Source organism: Mobula hypostoma, chromosome 11 (assembly GCF_963921235.1).
Source record: "Mobula hypostoma chromosome 11, sMobHyp1.1, whole genome shotgun sequence".
Lineage (NCBI taxonomy): Eukaryota > Metazoa > Chordata > Chondrichthyes > Myliobatiformes > Myliobatidae > Mobula > Mobula hypostoma.
Window position 1 is genome coordinate 20,650,583 of NC_086107.1, and position 14,790 is coordinate 20,665,372.

Here is a 14,790-nt window from a genome sequence, read left to right on the forward strand (position 1 = left end):
AGTGTAGCCCATCCATTTCAAGGTTCGACATATTGTGCATTCAGAGATGCTCTTCTGCACATCACTGTTGTGACACGTAGTTACTTGAGTGACTGTGGCTTTCCTGTTAGCTTGCACGACCATTCTCCTCTGATCTCTCTCATTAACGAAGTGTTTTTGCCCATAGGACAGTTGATGTTTCTTGTTTCTTGCACCATTCTTTATAAACTCTAAAGAAGCTCCATGAAATTCCTAGGAGATCAGCAGTTTCTAAGTTACTCAAATCGTGCTCTCTGGCAACAACAATCATTCCATTGTCAAAGTCACTTAGACTACATTTACTCCCCATTCTGATGTTTGGTCTGAATAACAACTGAAGCTTTGACCATGTTTACATGGAGTTGCTGCCACATGATTGACTGATTAAATATTTACATTAATAAGCAGGTGTGCACGTGTACATAATAAAGTGGCCAAGTATATCAACAATGCACCTGAGGGGAATCACATATCATATTTGCAAATATGCTGATAGTGCATAATTATATAGAATTGTGAATAGGGAGGGTAATGTTAAAAGATGTTGGGAATATAAATGGCTGGTTGAGAGCATGGCAGATGGAATAGGTTACACTCAGCGGCTACTTTATTAGGTACAAGAGTTAACTAATAAAGTAGCCACTGAGAGAAGATTATAAGTAACTGAGGCCTGAGGCCCACCGATCTGTACAGTGCCTCACCAGTCATAGTACCTGATAAAGGGAACCTAGTAAAGATCCATTTATTCTATTGTTTACTTTCAGTCTATTAACTAGTTTTCAAGTTTATTGGAAGGTATTCTAAGGAATTGGATATATAAGTATTTGGATAGGTGGTGGATTAGGGATCGTCAATATGGCTTTGTGCATGGTAGGTCATGTCTGATCAATCGGAAAGTGTTTTTTGAGGAAATTAACCAGGAAAGCTGGTGAAGCCAAAGTAGTTGATGATGTCTACATGGACTTTAGCAAGACCTTTGACAAGATCCCGTATGGGAAGTTGGTCAAGAAAGTCAGTCTATTGACATTCAGGATGAGGTCATAAATTGGATTAGACATTGAATTCGCAAAAATAGCCTGAGAGTGGCAGTAAATCGTTGCCTCTCTGACTACTGGTGCGCCACAGGGATTGGTACCTGGTTGGTTGTTGTTTGTTATCTATATCAACGATCTGGATAATAATGCAGTAAACTGGATCAGCAGATTTATAGATGATACCAAGATTGAGGGTGCAGTAGACAGGAAAGCTATCAAGGCTTGTGGCAGGATCTGGATCAGCTGGAAGAATGGGCTGAAAAATGGCAGATGGAATTTAAAGCAGATTAGTGTGAGATGGAACACTTCGGTAGGACAAACCAGGGCAGGACTTACACACTGAACGATAGGGCTTTGTGGAATGCGGTAGAACAGAGGGATCCGGGAATAGTGAATCATAATTCCCTGAAAGCAGTGTCATAAGAGAGCTTCTGGCACATAAATCAAGGTACTGAGTACACCTACCTGCAGGAAAGGTAACAATACAGTAAGATTGAAAGAGTGCCGAGAAAATTTACAAGGATGTTGGTGGGACTTGAAAACTTAAGTTATAGGGAAAGATTGAATAGATTACAACTTTATTCTCCAGATCTTGGGAAAATGAGAAGTCTGATAGAGGTATACAAAATTATGAAGGATATAGATAGGCTAAATGCATCCAGGCTTTTTCCATTGAGATTATGTGAGACTAGAACTAGAGATCATGGGTTAAGGATGAAAGGTGAACTGTTTAAGGGGGACATGAGGGGGAACTTCTTCACTTAGATGGTTGGTAAGATTGTGGAATGAACTGCCAGCAGAAGTGGTCGATTTGGGTTCAGTTTCAACATTAAGAGAAATTTGAATGGGTACATAAATGAGAGGGATATGGAAGGCTCTGATCCAGGTGCAAGTTGGTGGGACTAGAAAATTAACTGTTTAACCTGGACTAGATGGGCCAAAGTGCCTGTTTCTGTCTGTAGTGTTCTATGACTCTATAAATGGAAATGCATTGTTTTTTTTTTCCTGAAGGTGTACAGCTGAGAAATGTGTGAAAGGTAGGCCCAGTTTTGTACATAATAATTGAAACCTAATATATAGTTGCATAATGAGACTAGGTAGGCAAACGCTATGTTGTTCTTCATTTTAAGAAGACTTGACAGCAGGAGAAAAAAATATGCTATAGCCATTATTTGGAGCAGGAGCGCTGAACCTTTTTGAGAGCATGTGCCCAAATTGTCGATAATCTTCTTAAAAAATTCTCTCGTGCCATGATAATTTTGGGAAAGATTATCATTAACTAATGAATTAGTAACAATATTTATGGACGTTTTTAGGGAAATATTCTATGTCCTGTTGCATATTTATATATTTTCATTGCTTTACTAAAGAGACAAATTGACATTAATGAAGCACTTTGAAAACCTGTTCAAAATTATTAATAATATATTTCTAAGAAGATAATGAAAAATAAAAATTTTTAGATAGTGTTGTTATTATTGCACCTCATATATAGCATAAGAAATCTTAATGTGTAATTACAAGCTTTGGTACAGATTCATAAAAATCAAGGAAAGGAAAACACTTTACTCTCACTGAGACTTTCGCTGCTGCATTAATGTTAACAAATTTTTTTTTTATCTGGCTTTTATATGTTGTTTTGAGGGTTATGTATTTAGCACTAGTTTCATCAGTGAGTCTACTCCTATAATTAGACTTGAACAAATTCATTATTGAAACAATGACTCACATGATTATTCATGGTATTGTTAAACCATGTGCAGTATTTACCATTATAATCACTGAATATCTGTTTTTCACTCCCGTACGATAGATGAAAAATGAAGCCAATATCAACTGGCCTAACAATTTGCTATTCAAATCTGATATTGTTGACTATTCATCAAAGGTTAGGCGACTCACTATGCAACTCTCAATTAATCAAGGCTTACACTTTATTGCCTATGCACAAACAACAATGTAACTATGTTGACCCCAAGCCCAACAACTTAAAACATTGTAGTGTTCCCTTTGTACCAATATTTACTCGGACCACTTCCCTAATTTCTAACACCGACATAGGAGATCTCCTGTTGGCCAAACATTCGACATTTCTTCTCCCAGCCTCTAGCACGGAAGTTCTTCTTTGCGATAGTTAGTCTCTGGAGTTCTCGCCCCTAACATTTGAAGCTCCTTACCTTTGAACATTCCTTATTAGTTCAAATACAGGTATTGTGCTTCTATTTCAAGGCCATCTGACTGATCTGTGTCACCTTCCTATTGGATGTAGTCCAAGGGCAACACAGCTTCATGCTTGAGGTGACTTCCTTTGTTCTATTCAGCTCTGATTTAAACCAATCAAATCAGGTCACCCAGACAATGGGCCAAAATAATGAGATTACTTCTGCAAACCTGCCATTGTGTACAATACTCAGTTTATCTCAGAATGATCTCAAGTTCAGCGGATCAATAGCAGAAACTCCTTGTGTCCAGGTTCAATTGCTTGGATTAAGTTATCCCAGAGGAAGAATCAGTTCATCAAACAGTTCACAAAATGGAGGCTACAGAGCAGTTTCATAAAATGGCAGCTACCATTCTTTCAAGCAAATGGCACGAACGAAGACAATTAGTTTGTCTACTTCCACTGTTCTTGACTTATTTGAGTTCAATGTTTTCTTCCATATTTTAATTTCTTCATGGCTGACAATTTGTACACCAAGTTTACGATTTCAAAAATGTCACCCAACGTCAAATGCTCTTGCAATTGTCTAACTGGTGTTAGACGTTTCCTGTGATAAGATCTCACTGTTCTTGGGTTGGAAAATTATTTGCTGCTTTATCTGGAAGCAAAAATAATCACTATTTTTTATTATGGGTGTTGTTTAGAGAATCAAGGGTAGCACTGCATGCTACATGCCTTGCACGTGCCATCTTAGGCACAGGTACCATAGGTTCACTATCCCAGAGCCTTGTATTTAGAACATTGGTCATAGTTTTGGTCTCTTTACCTAAAAAAAAACATTTGCCAGAGAAGGAGTTCAACAAAGATTCATTGTACTAGTTCCTGGGAGTTGGTTGAGAGATTGAGTATACTTCCCTGCATTCTCAAAAGTTCAGGGAGAAGGAAAGTTGATCACATTGAAACTCAAATTTCAAATGAAGCCTAACAGGTTAAATGAAAGAGGGTGTTTCCCCTAGCTAATAGCCGTAATACATTTAGTGGGTAGTAAATCTTTAGAATTTGCTATTGCAACCCCTTTTTGCTGGGCTTCTCTAGAAACACATCTGACTAGCCCCTCACTAACAAGCCAATGGACTCAGCAGTGAGAAAATTACCTTTCTTGAATTCCGTACATCTAGAGTTGATATGACTTGGGTTCCACAATCCTGACTACATGACACTACATTCCTAAGCATGAAAATCACAACCCCTTATCTTTAACTCAAACCCAAACATGCTGAAAACAAAACAGACTGCTCTTACAGAACAGCTAAAATGAAATACCTACAGCATAGCAGTAAAAATCTTGACCAGGGTGTTACACTACCTGGGAGGACTGTAGTGATCCAATTACTGAGTTGCTTCAAATAGAAAGAGAGATTTCTGGATATAAGAGAATCACAATACAAAGGGTGCAAGCTGCAAGAAAATAGTGTTGCAGTAGAAGATCGGTGATAATCTTGATAAATATAACAGTAGGCATAACTCTTGCTGTCAGTTTGTGCATTCTTATGATTTTATTTATTCCAGTATCAAGTCCGGAAGATTTTTCAACTATTAAACAGTTCTCCCAGATCGGGTTGCACTTCATTATTTGCTTGTTGAGATCTAGTTTCTTCTACGTCAGGGATTGTGATACTTGTATTAGCTTTTCATAAGCTTCAGGCTCCCAAGCATCATCCACAGTCTTCTTCAGATAATGTCTTTTCCATCCCATGTAGCAGCTTTTTTGGGGCTTCTCTTCGTGGGGATTATGTCATGACAATTGATAACTGCAGCTTTGTGCTATCTTCCATCTTGTTGACATGGTTGGGTTCTTGTCATATCTTGCAGTTTATGAGATGACATTTATTTAGCTTTCTTCTTGTGGTAGTAACTATTTCCCCTCTTATTTAGTATGCTTGTTTTACTTGGAACCTCAGGCTTCAGAAATCTTGGCATTTTTCGCAGTGTTTTTTTTTATTTGACAGTTCACCTGCATTTAGAAATGAACTCTTGTGTGGGCATGCTCCTGTATGCCAAGACACTTGAGGTATACATTTATAGATTCTCTTTTTGCCCTTCTCAGAAGTGACTGGGTTGTTTTTTTAGATCATCTTCCTTTCTATTTTATTATGTTAGAGTGGAGATAACGTGGTACTATAGGATTTTTGTGTAGCTGCAAATTTATCAGCAGCCGTTTATGATCCACTGCCAGTAAACTGAATGAACTAAAATGATCCTTCTGTTGGTTAATGATAGTTAAACGGAGGAAGTGTGTTTCTAGTAAACTGGAAAAGTAATCAGCTGTCAGCATGTAAATTTTGCCTCAACCATAAACAGATCTACTAAGGTGTATTTGGCACCTTGTCTTCATAGATTTATATACATTAGTGACCTGGATTCCCATCCTGATCTCTGGAATTCTCGCATCCTCCTTGTATGTTTTAATCCAGTTGCTCTGGATTCCTCTTGCATCCTGAAGACATGTTGATTGGTCGATTAATTTGCTGCCATGAATTACCTAGTTTGTAAGTGAATGGTAGAATTTTGAGGGCAGGAAAATTGATGAAAATGTGTTTGGGTAGGATTGGTGTAAATGAGTGTTTGAAGGTTGGGGAATAGGTGGTGGGTTTATGGGCCTCTTTCCATGTTCTAACTTTTTGTAACTGTATGACATCACAATTTCAGGTGAAGTTTGTCTTTACTGCATTCAGTCCTGGCAGGTGTAATGATTGATATGCTCTCCTCAAACAGCTAGTCTCCTCCAGATGTGGTAAGTACATACACTTTGGCATTTCTCCTGATTTAAAAAAAAGTGGTGCATTCACTCTTTCAACTTTGAAAAATAACCATTCTGAACTAAAAACAAAACTGAAGTACTCAATGGGTCAGGCAGTAACAGAAACAGGGGTAATTTCATGTTGAAGATCCTTTGTCAGTATTTTAGACTTCATAGATTCTTTTGTTGCTTCTCTAGCCATTCTTTTATAAAAAAAATTCCATGTAACTCATGCAACTTTTGACTGAATTATTTACTCTGCTGCCGTTTTCCCTTAGGCAGATATTTCAGCGAATTCTCTTGCTCTACTGCATGTCTGCAATTTGTGTCTGCTGTAGAGAAATACAACTATTTTGTGCATGTGTGTGAAATATGCATAGTGGCCTCATGGGGACACAACTTAACATAGAACACAGAAAAGTACAGCACAGTACAGACCCTTTGGCCCAAGATGTGCCAACCTTTTATAACCTGCAAGATCAATCGAATGCTTCCCTCCTGCATAGCCCTCCATTTTTCTTACATCTATGTGCCTATCTAAGAAATTCGTTAATGTCTCTGATGTACCTGTCTCTACCACCAAAAAAACTACCTCTGACACCCACTGTAATTTCCTGATTCATCTTAAAATTATGACCACTTGTATTAGCCATTTATAACCTGGGAAATAGGCACTGGCTGAAACATTACTTCATGGCTCATGAACTCAATCCTCCAACTAACAAAGGTCAACACACCATATGTCTTCTTAATCACCCTATCGCTTTAAGGTGGCACCGGTGAATCTCAGTGACTTCTGGCTAATGGCCAATGAAACATAGAAAACAACTAAATACTTTGTTAATCACTCTTTTTCTGGTAAATGGTCATCGCAAGCAATAGCTGGTAACTTTCCTTTGGTCCTGGAGCCAGTTCGATGTGACAGAACCAGAGCAAGGAAGACCTGAGGTTTGATTGATTTAAATACCGTGCCGAATTTAAAGGTTGGGCACAGGCCTAATTGAAGTGGTGGGGTCCAGGCCCCAGAGCGTACAAAAGTGACTGAACCCAACGTTTGGACAACGATTTAAGCGCAGGGATGAATCAGAAAAGTCGAGTACAGGACAAATTGAGGTGGTGGGGTCTAGGCCCCAGAGGGTTTCTTTGGTTTGTGGCTGTCTGTTTGGAAAGGAATCCCAAGGTTGTACAATGTATGCATACTTTGATAATAAATGTATTTTGAATTTTTGAACTTTAAACTTGTGCAGTAACTTTGAGGGATCTATGAACATGGAACCGCACAGCTAAGAATCTTGCCATTAACCCTATACTCTGCTTTCAATTTTGACTTTCCAACATGTCACTTCATTCTTTTCTGGATTGAGCTCTGTCTGCCGCTTCTCAGCTCAGCTCTGCATTGTGTTAATGCCCCGTAACAACCTGTGACAACATTGTACATTATCCATAACATCATTAACTTTTGTGTCATCTGCAAACTTATGAACTTTGTACATCATTCAGTGTATCTGTAACTGCAGAGTCAATGTAGCCTCCTTGAAATTTTAGTGAAGATTCTCCATCACAACCATTGATCTGGATTTGTGATCGTGTTAAACCTCCAGTATGTGTCACAGCCAAGAGATCTTTTTCAGCTCTAGCTTAGCTTTGCTTGTCTTAGCACCTATCGAACTCTGCATGTAGACACAATAAGTTAGCCTTGTGATAGCAGTTCCCATATCCTTTTCTGAAACATTTCCTAATGCTAGCTTTTTTCTAGTATAGAAGGCATATTGCACTAGCACTTTTATGGGCTGTGCAGGATTATTGGATTTACTTTTGGTGTCAATTTGACATTAATCACACCAGACTTCAATTCAAAAGTCTACTACCTTGCAGAAAAAAACCTAGCCCAGTACGTACTGTATGATTACTAACGTCTACCTTGTGCTATCTCAGTGGGTTACATGCATCTATCCAAGTGGCCATTGGCACTCTATTCCAATAGCTGGAACCAAAATCATTCATTTCTCACAATATAACCTTTTACATTGCTTATTCAAAGCCATGTCAATTTTCCAAGCAAAATCTTACGAATTGATATAATATGCTCACGATGCTTTCTGATAACTTCTTTCCAAGAGTTAGATTTTCTGAATTCTTGGCAAATATATTGTAAGATGTTTGAGCTAATTTCAAGTCTACAATGTTTTGTGACATGTTCTGACCACTGACCATGAAATGTTTGATAGCTGTAATTGTATTACCATTAGATGGCACCACATCTCTTGCTCTAATCTTACTTTCTTTTACAGCTGCCCTGAATGGGTTTCTAAACTTTGAGTTTCCCTTGTCTATCTTACCAAGATCTAGCCTTTTGAGCAATTGAAATGAATCAATCATTTTGGCCTGTCAGCATCCATGTTGATCTCTTTCTATGTTAAAAAAAAGTTAAGAAATAAGTGAATGGTCATAACTTCTTTTAATGGAAGAGGATTTTGAGCTGAAGCCACATCTATATAATTTTTCCATTTCATTCAAATATCTAATTGAACAACTACACAGGGTTTAGTGATACAGTAGATATTTACATTTAAACAGTTAAATATGTCTTCTTTCAAAAACTCAATCCATTCCAAGAGTCAGCCACTGTCACACTGGTGGGGGCATAGGGAGCAAGGGTGACCCAAATGCAAGACACATCTTGTGAGGTTACTTAGATTTAGCTTATTGTTCGATACCAGGAGAGCAAGGCAGGAGCAGGAAATAGCGAACTGGATAAGGACCCAGGACTACGACTAGGCTGGAACCAAGTGTCTGGGCTTGGACTTGGAATCGGCTCCCAGAACTAGAGGAGACATGAAGAGGCTAGGGTATGGACTCCGAGCCAGAGACTGGGCAAGGACCCAGTACCTGGGTCTTGCCTCGGGCTCGGACCCCAGAACCAGGCAAGGACATGACATGGGTTAGGGAGAGAAGGAACATGGGAACATGGAGCCTCGGTCTCGGGGAGCAGGTACATGGAACCATGGACACATACACAGAACACAGAGTTGGGACCCCTCCTTGGGTACAGGACATAGGGCCGGGACTCACACACAGAACAGAGAGCCAGGACCCCTCCTTGGGTACAGGACATAGGGCTGGGACTCATGACCCTCCGCGAGGCAACGGCAAGACAGCCTGACTTACCCCACTGAGGCGAGGACAAGACAAGACAGAACATGACCCCCTGCGGGGCAATGGCAAGACGGCCTGACCTACCCCACGGAGGCGAGGACAAGACACGACAAGACATGACCCCCTGCGGGGCAACGGCAAGACGGCCTGACTTACCCCACGGAGGCGAGGACAAGACAAGACAAGACATGACTCCCCGCGGGGCAACAACAAGATGGCCTGACTTACCCCACGGAGGCGAGGACAAGACAAGACAAGACCAATACGAATGAGCAGCAGACAGTACTTATCTAGCTCCGGCGATGGAACTAGACCGAAGTGCAGGCGGGGGCTGCAGACGAGGGCTAGAGGCGAGAGGGGCAGAGAAGGGATTCAGACAAGGGGGTAGGATAGGAATCACAGACCACCAGGGCCAGGACTTGACTCAGAACTGGGAAGCTGCCAGGGCCAGGACTTGACTTGGTGCTTGAATGCCGCCAGGGAAAGGACTTGACTTAGTGCTTGAATGCCGCCAGGGAAAGGACTTGACTTAGTGCTTGAATGCCGCCAGGGCCAGGACTTGACTTGGTGCTTGAATGCCGTGAGAGCCAGGACTTGACTTGGTGCTTGAATGCCGTGAGAGCCAGGACTTGACTTGGTGCTTGAATGCCGCCGGAGCCAGGACTTGACTTGGAGCCTCCGGGTAGTGGCGAGCTCTCGACTCGGCCCAGGAACAGTAGACAGCGGTTCTTGATTCCCTCCGGTGGTTTAACTGACGGAGCCACCTCGGTGAGGAAACTTTGCAGGCTCGCTTTGGCGGGTAACTGGACAGGGTTGCTCTGGTGAGGAGAGGCGAATTACTGGCACTCGCTTTGGCAGAGACTAGCCTTGCTCCGGTCAGATGACATCGGCACACTGTACCTTGGATGACTTTGCGGACGCTCCCGCACCGAACGGCTGAAAGCTGGAGACTATAAACTACCGGTTCAACCTCTAATTGTGTTAATTGCCTCTAATCACCAAAGTCAAGGGACACGGGAAAACAGGGAATCAACGGTCTGGATCGTAACATAAACAAGCTAAATTTAAAGGGACCCCGATCTGGACCATGACAGCCACTCAATCTCAATACCTGATAATCTTATTTTTCTTCTGATTGGTTAAACATGCCAGTGCACAAAGTTGTGAAGAGGGAAATATTAGTAATATACTATATATTAAAGGGAACAACTATCTAAACCGCAGGACAGTCTATTTAAGTAGATTAAATTTGGTTAATCCATTCCCTGTGTTGTGATATTTCATTTGTGATGGAGAAGAACAAGCTAGTTTTGGAGAAATTCTGTGGCAATCAGGAGGTAAGACTTACCTCAAAACAAAATTGGGGATTTTCTTTGGAAAGATCCTGGAACATTGCTATATAAAGTGTAGCAAATACAGTAATCAAGGAAGTAGTAAATGGGTTTTAGTGTAAAGGTGTCTTTATGTCTTGAGGCATGTAGCATTATTTTAGCATGTACAGAGTCTATTATAAGATATTAAACAAAAACAGAAATGCTGTAAATTCTCATCAGGTTAGATTGCATCTGTGCGAAGAGAAACACTCATTTTTTCAGATTGAAGATTCTTTGTTAGAACTGAAAACAAAACTAACGAAGCTCTGAAAACTGCAGGGAGGGTGGAGGAGGGGGATGTTTCTGATAGGTAGCATTGGAGTGATCATGGAGATGATCACCTATTCCAGGACAGTGATAGCCATGTCCGTCATTGGTTTCTATTCAGATTTAATCCCTTAATTTGTGAAAGAATGTGGTACAGTGACTGTTGATGCTGTGACCTCACATTTCACAAGACCTGTGTTCAATTTTGACTTTGGATTCTGTTCTGTGACATGGTTGCATTTCCTTATGATCATGTGGGTTTCTCCTGAGTGACACAAAACACTGGGGGAACTCAGCAGGTCAGGCAGCATCTTCACACATACTAAAATCTTGCTGATTGGTATGTTCATTAGCCACTGCACATTGCCCCTGATTTGAATTGAATTGATGGGAATGTGAGAGAAAAGAGTGTAGAATTAGTGTAAATGTGTGCCCTGATGGTTTGCATGGATATAGTGGGTAAAGGGCTAACATTCCATACTTCGTGACTATGATTTATTTGGTCCATAAATTGTCATGTATGGGGGGAAATATCATGAAATTCTTGGTCCAGGCAGACAGTGTACAGTACGTAAACTTAAGAGCAACACAACATCCAATGGTAAAGCCGCCTCTACCTCTTCAAGTATCTTATCCTAAAAAATAAATTCGTTATGGCATAGTCCTTTAATTCTCTCTGATAAACTTTTGTCTCAGTTATCTTTTCTCCTAATATAAATACATAAATTAATGATAATTTAATAATATAAGAGAAAAAATAAATTAATGGTGGTGAATAATTACATCGAAACTCTGCTAATCCAGTAATCTTGGGGCATTGGTATTATACAATATATCAACAATATTTGAGTAATATTGTAAGTATATTATTCGATTAAGCACCCCTTGTTTAAATATTTCATTATGTTATATGCAAAAGTACATAAATGGCATATGCCATCATATGTGTGTTCCTCACGAAAGTAAAAATAAAACTAAGATAAAAATTCCTGGCTCTGTGTTTCCTTTCAATCAGTTCTATGTTTTGGTGTCACAGCACATAATAGGTGGCGTTAGGCTGGCTGATCGATTTGATTATTAGGTTTTATTTCTTTAATGCGTCAACAATCTTTGAATTCACTTTTTTCCAGCTGTTACACAGTATGATAATATTTTTTCTAGTGGACTAGTTAAGTTGAAAGTGAGCAATAGAAACAGTGGCTCGGTAAGTTCAGAGGAAGAGCAGGAATTAAGATTGTGCTGAGTGAAAAGGAAGCTTAAAAACTAGGGCCCCAATGAGTAAAAAGGGAGTGTTGGAATTGTGACCTAGTTGAGTGGAAAGAGAGAGCAGGAACTGGGAGCACCGGTATGTTAAAGGATACTAGGGAACTAGGGCGCTGTTGAGATTAAAGACAGCGCAGGAACAAGGATCTTGGAGAGAAGAATCAGAACTTCTGAAATGTTCCATAGCAGAATATCAATGTTTTGCTGTTTTTTTTTAGTGCCCAAGGTGTAGATATATATTTTTGGATGTCTCTATTAAACCTCCTTTGATCTTCCCACTACATAGTAGTATACAGTAAAATAGCTAACAATGTTGTGCAGATATAAAATTCTAGCTCACTTGCATACAGTAGATGAAAATGAAGTATAGCATTAGGAAGGAGTGCACTACCTTAACAATGCAAATAACTGATCAATGTACTGTACTTGCTACAAATAACAAGTTGAGAGAAAAGATGCCACACCTAACTTTGGGCTGACAAAATATATATCAGCATTGACTGACTGAAATGCCACTCAGACACTGACACTAAATTATAGCAGAAAGAACTGATTTAAATATTCCTTTGGACTCCAGTGAACTTGCCACAGAATTTGTGTTACACTGTGAAATACTAAGGAGTTCCCTTTTGTAGCATATTTATGTTCATCAAGTCACTATACCAGATAATAAACACCATGCACACCTTGTACCCATTAAAGTTCAAAGTAAATTTATTATAAATTTATTATTAAAAATAAAGAAATATTGAGAACATAACCAACACAATGGCTCAATAGGACACTAGTAAAAAGATCATGTTAAATCTAAATGGATAAATTCACTGATGCACTAAAACTTTCAGCTCTCTCATCTTAATTCTATTAATGAAACTAAGGGAAGCTTTAACTTTTGGCAAGATGGATTCAAGAAATCAGCTCCTGAGTGCGCACTTAGTTTTAAACCTCCAAAGATTACTTTCCTCTTCATCTTTGCCTTGTGGACCTTGGTGGGTGAATACGTATAATCGGCACAGTTTAAAAGATGTTGGCTATCAATGCTTATGTCTTTATTTATACTGTAAATGGTCTCATGAAAATTAGAGTGTCTGTCTATACCCCTGAGGATTGTGTAATATTAATATATGCCAAAATGCAATAACTTGACTTGAAAGAAGTGTTGTCATTAATGCTCACTCTCTGCAAAAATTAAAACCAATCTAAAACTTACCTGCCTATTTGTGCAGAAAGAACCAAAACTTCTGCATGGGAATGTGGTCAGTGAGGCAAAATAGAAGTTTCTTGGACTAGGTACAATCACTGCAACTTTTACCATAACTTCACCTTTATTGATTCAACTGCATTTTTTGTCAACATTTGAACTGCCCATAATCTGTGAAATCAGAGGAGAGTACTCAAGTGAAAATTTCTTTTAAAAATTAATCTAAAGCAATGTGAAAAAAGATTCTGAGTATTTGAAGGATATCATTTTGGTTTTATAAACATAGAAAGTCAGAGAAAGATAAGAATTCATATTTTTCTATTTAAAAATTTTCTATGTTTAATGTCTTATGATAATCTTAAATATAATTTTAGCAATATTTCGATAGCATGTCGGTAACTTGTTTACTCAATAAATTTATTAATAAATAAATAGATCTCTGCCATGATCCGGTCCGAGAAGACCGTATTCTGGTTCACGGTCCAGTCCATTGACTCCTTATTCCGGGTTTTCCTGTTTTCCCTTGTTCCATTGGGCGTCTTAATTGAGGCACCTGATTCTCGTTTTGGGCGGCACATAAATACCTCTCAAACCAAGGATTCCCTGCTGACTGTTCCCTTCCCTTTCCTTCTGAAGCATTGCCTGCATCTCTGTGAAGTTCAACTGCCAGAGTGAGACCAGAGCCTTGCCACGCCAAGATAAAGAACTATCTCTCATTGAGTTTGGAACTATCTCTTTGTGTCCCAGTGTTTACTGTCCATGTCAAAGAAGAGTCCTGGCCCTAGTCCTGTTCCCAAGGAGGGGTCCCGACTCTGTGTTCTGTGTTCCAAGTTCCAGGCGCCATGTTCCAGTTCTGTCCAAATCAAGGCTTCGTGTTCTCATCCTGTCCATATGCCTCGTCCAGTCCAGGAGTCCCTTGGCAGTTTACCTTGGCAGTCATCCTGGCCCTGCGTCCCAGAAAGCATCCCGGTCCTGCGTCCCAGAAAGTGTCCCGGCCCTGAGTCCCAGAAAGCGTCCCGGCCCTGCGTCCTAAAAAGCATCCCTGCCCTGCGCCAAGAAAGGGTCCCAGCCCTGCGCTCCAAGGAGCAGTCCCGTCTCCGTACCCAAGAGCCTAACCAAGCCCAGCCAAACCTAGTCCAAGAGCCACATCCTGCCCTGGAGTACCTCGTCCAGTCCACATCCAAGGCTCTGAACATCCAGTTCAAGTCCAAGGCTCTGTGTTCCTGTGTTCCAAGACCAAGTCAAGGTGCTGTGTTCCAGCCCTGTCCAAATCTGAGCTTCGTGTCCTCATCTAGTTCCAGTGCCTTGCCCAGCCCAGGAGTCCTTTGCCCAGCCCGGTGCTGGAGATTCCTCGTCCTATGCTGGGGTACCTCGTCCTGTGCTGGGGTACCTTGTCCTCTCTTGTAGCCACATCCTGTCCTTGCCAAGATCCTGGTCCCGAGTCCTGGCCTAGACCCGGGTTCCGGTTCCGAGTCAAGACCCAGGTTCCGGGTCCTTGTCCAGGCTCTGGTTCCGGA

At 40.4% G+C, this 14,790-nt stretch overlaps 1 protein-coding gene across 1 annotated transcript in view; it reads left to right on the forward strand.

Moving 5' to 3' along the window:
• The window catches only part of LOC134353615 (growth arrest-specific protein 2), a 204,231-nt gene that overhangs the window by 14,092 nt on the left and 175,349 nt on the right, over positions 1 to 14,790 (forward strand). The window contains exon 2 of the mRNA XM_063061751.1: positions 5,923 to 6,007. The gene's annotated coding sequence lies outside the window, so the exon portion shown is untranslated. The remainder of the gene's footprint in view (positions 1 to 5,922; positions 6,008 to 14,790) is intronic.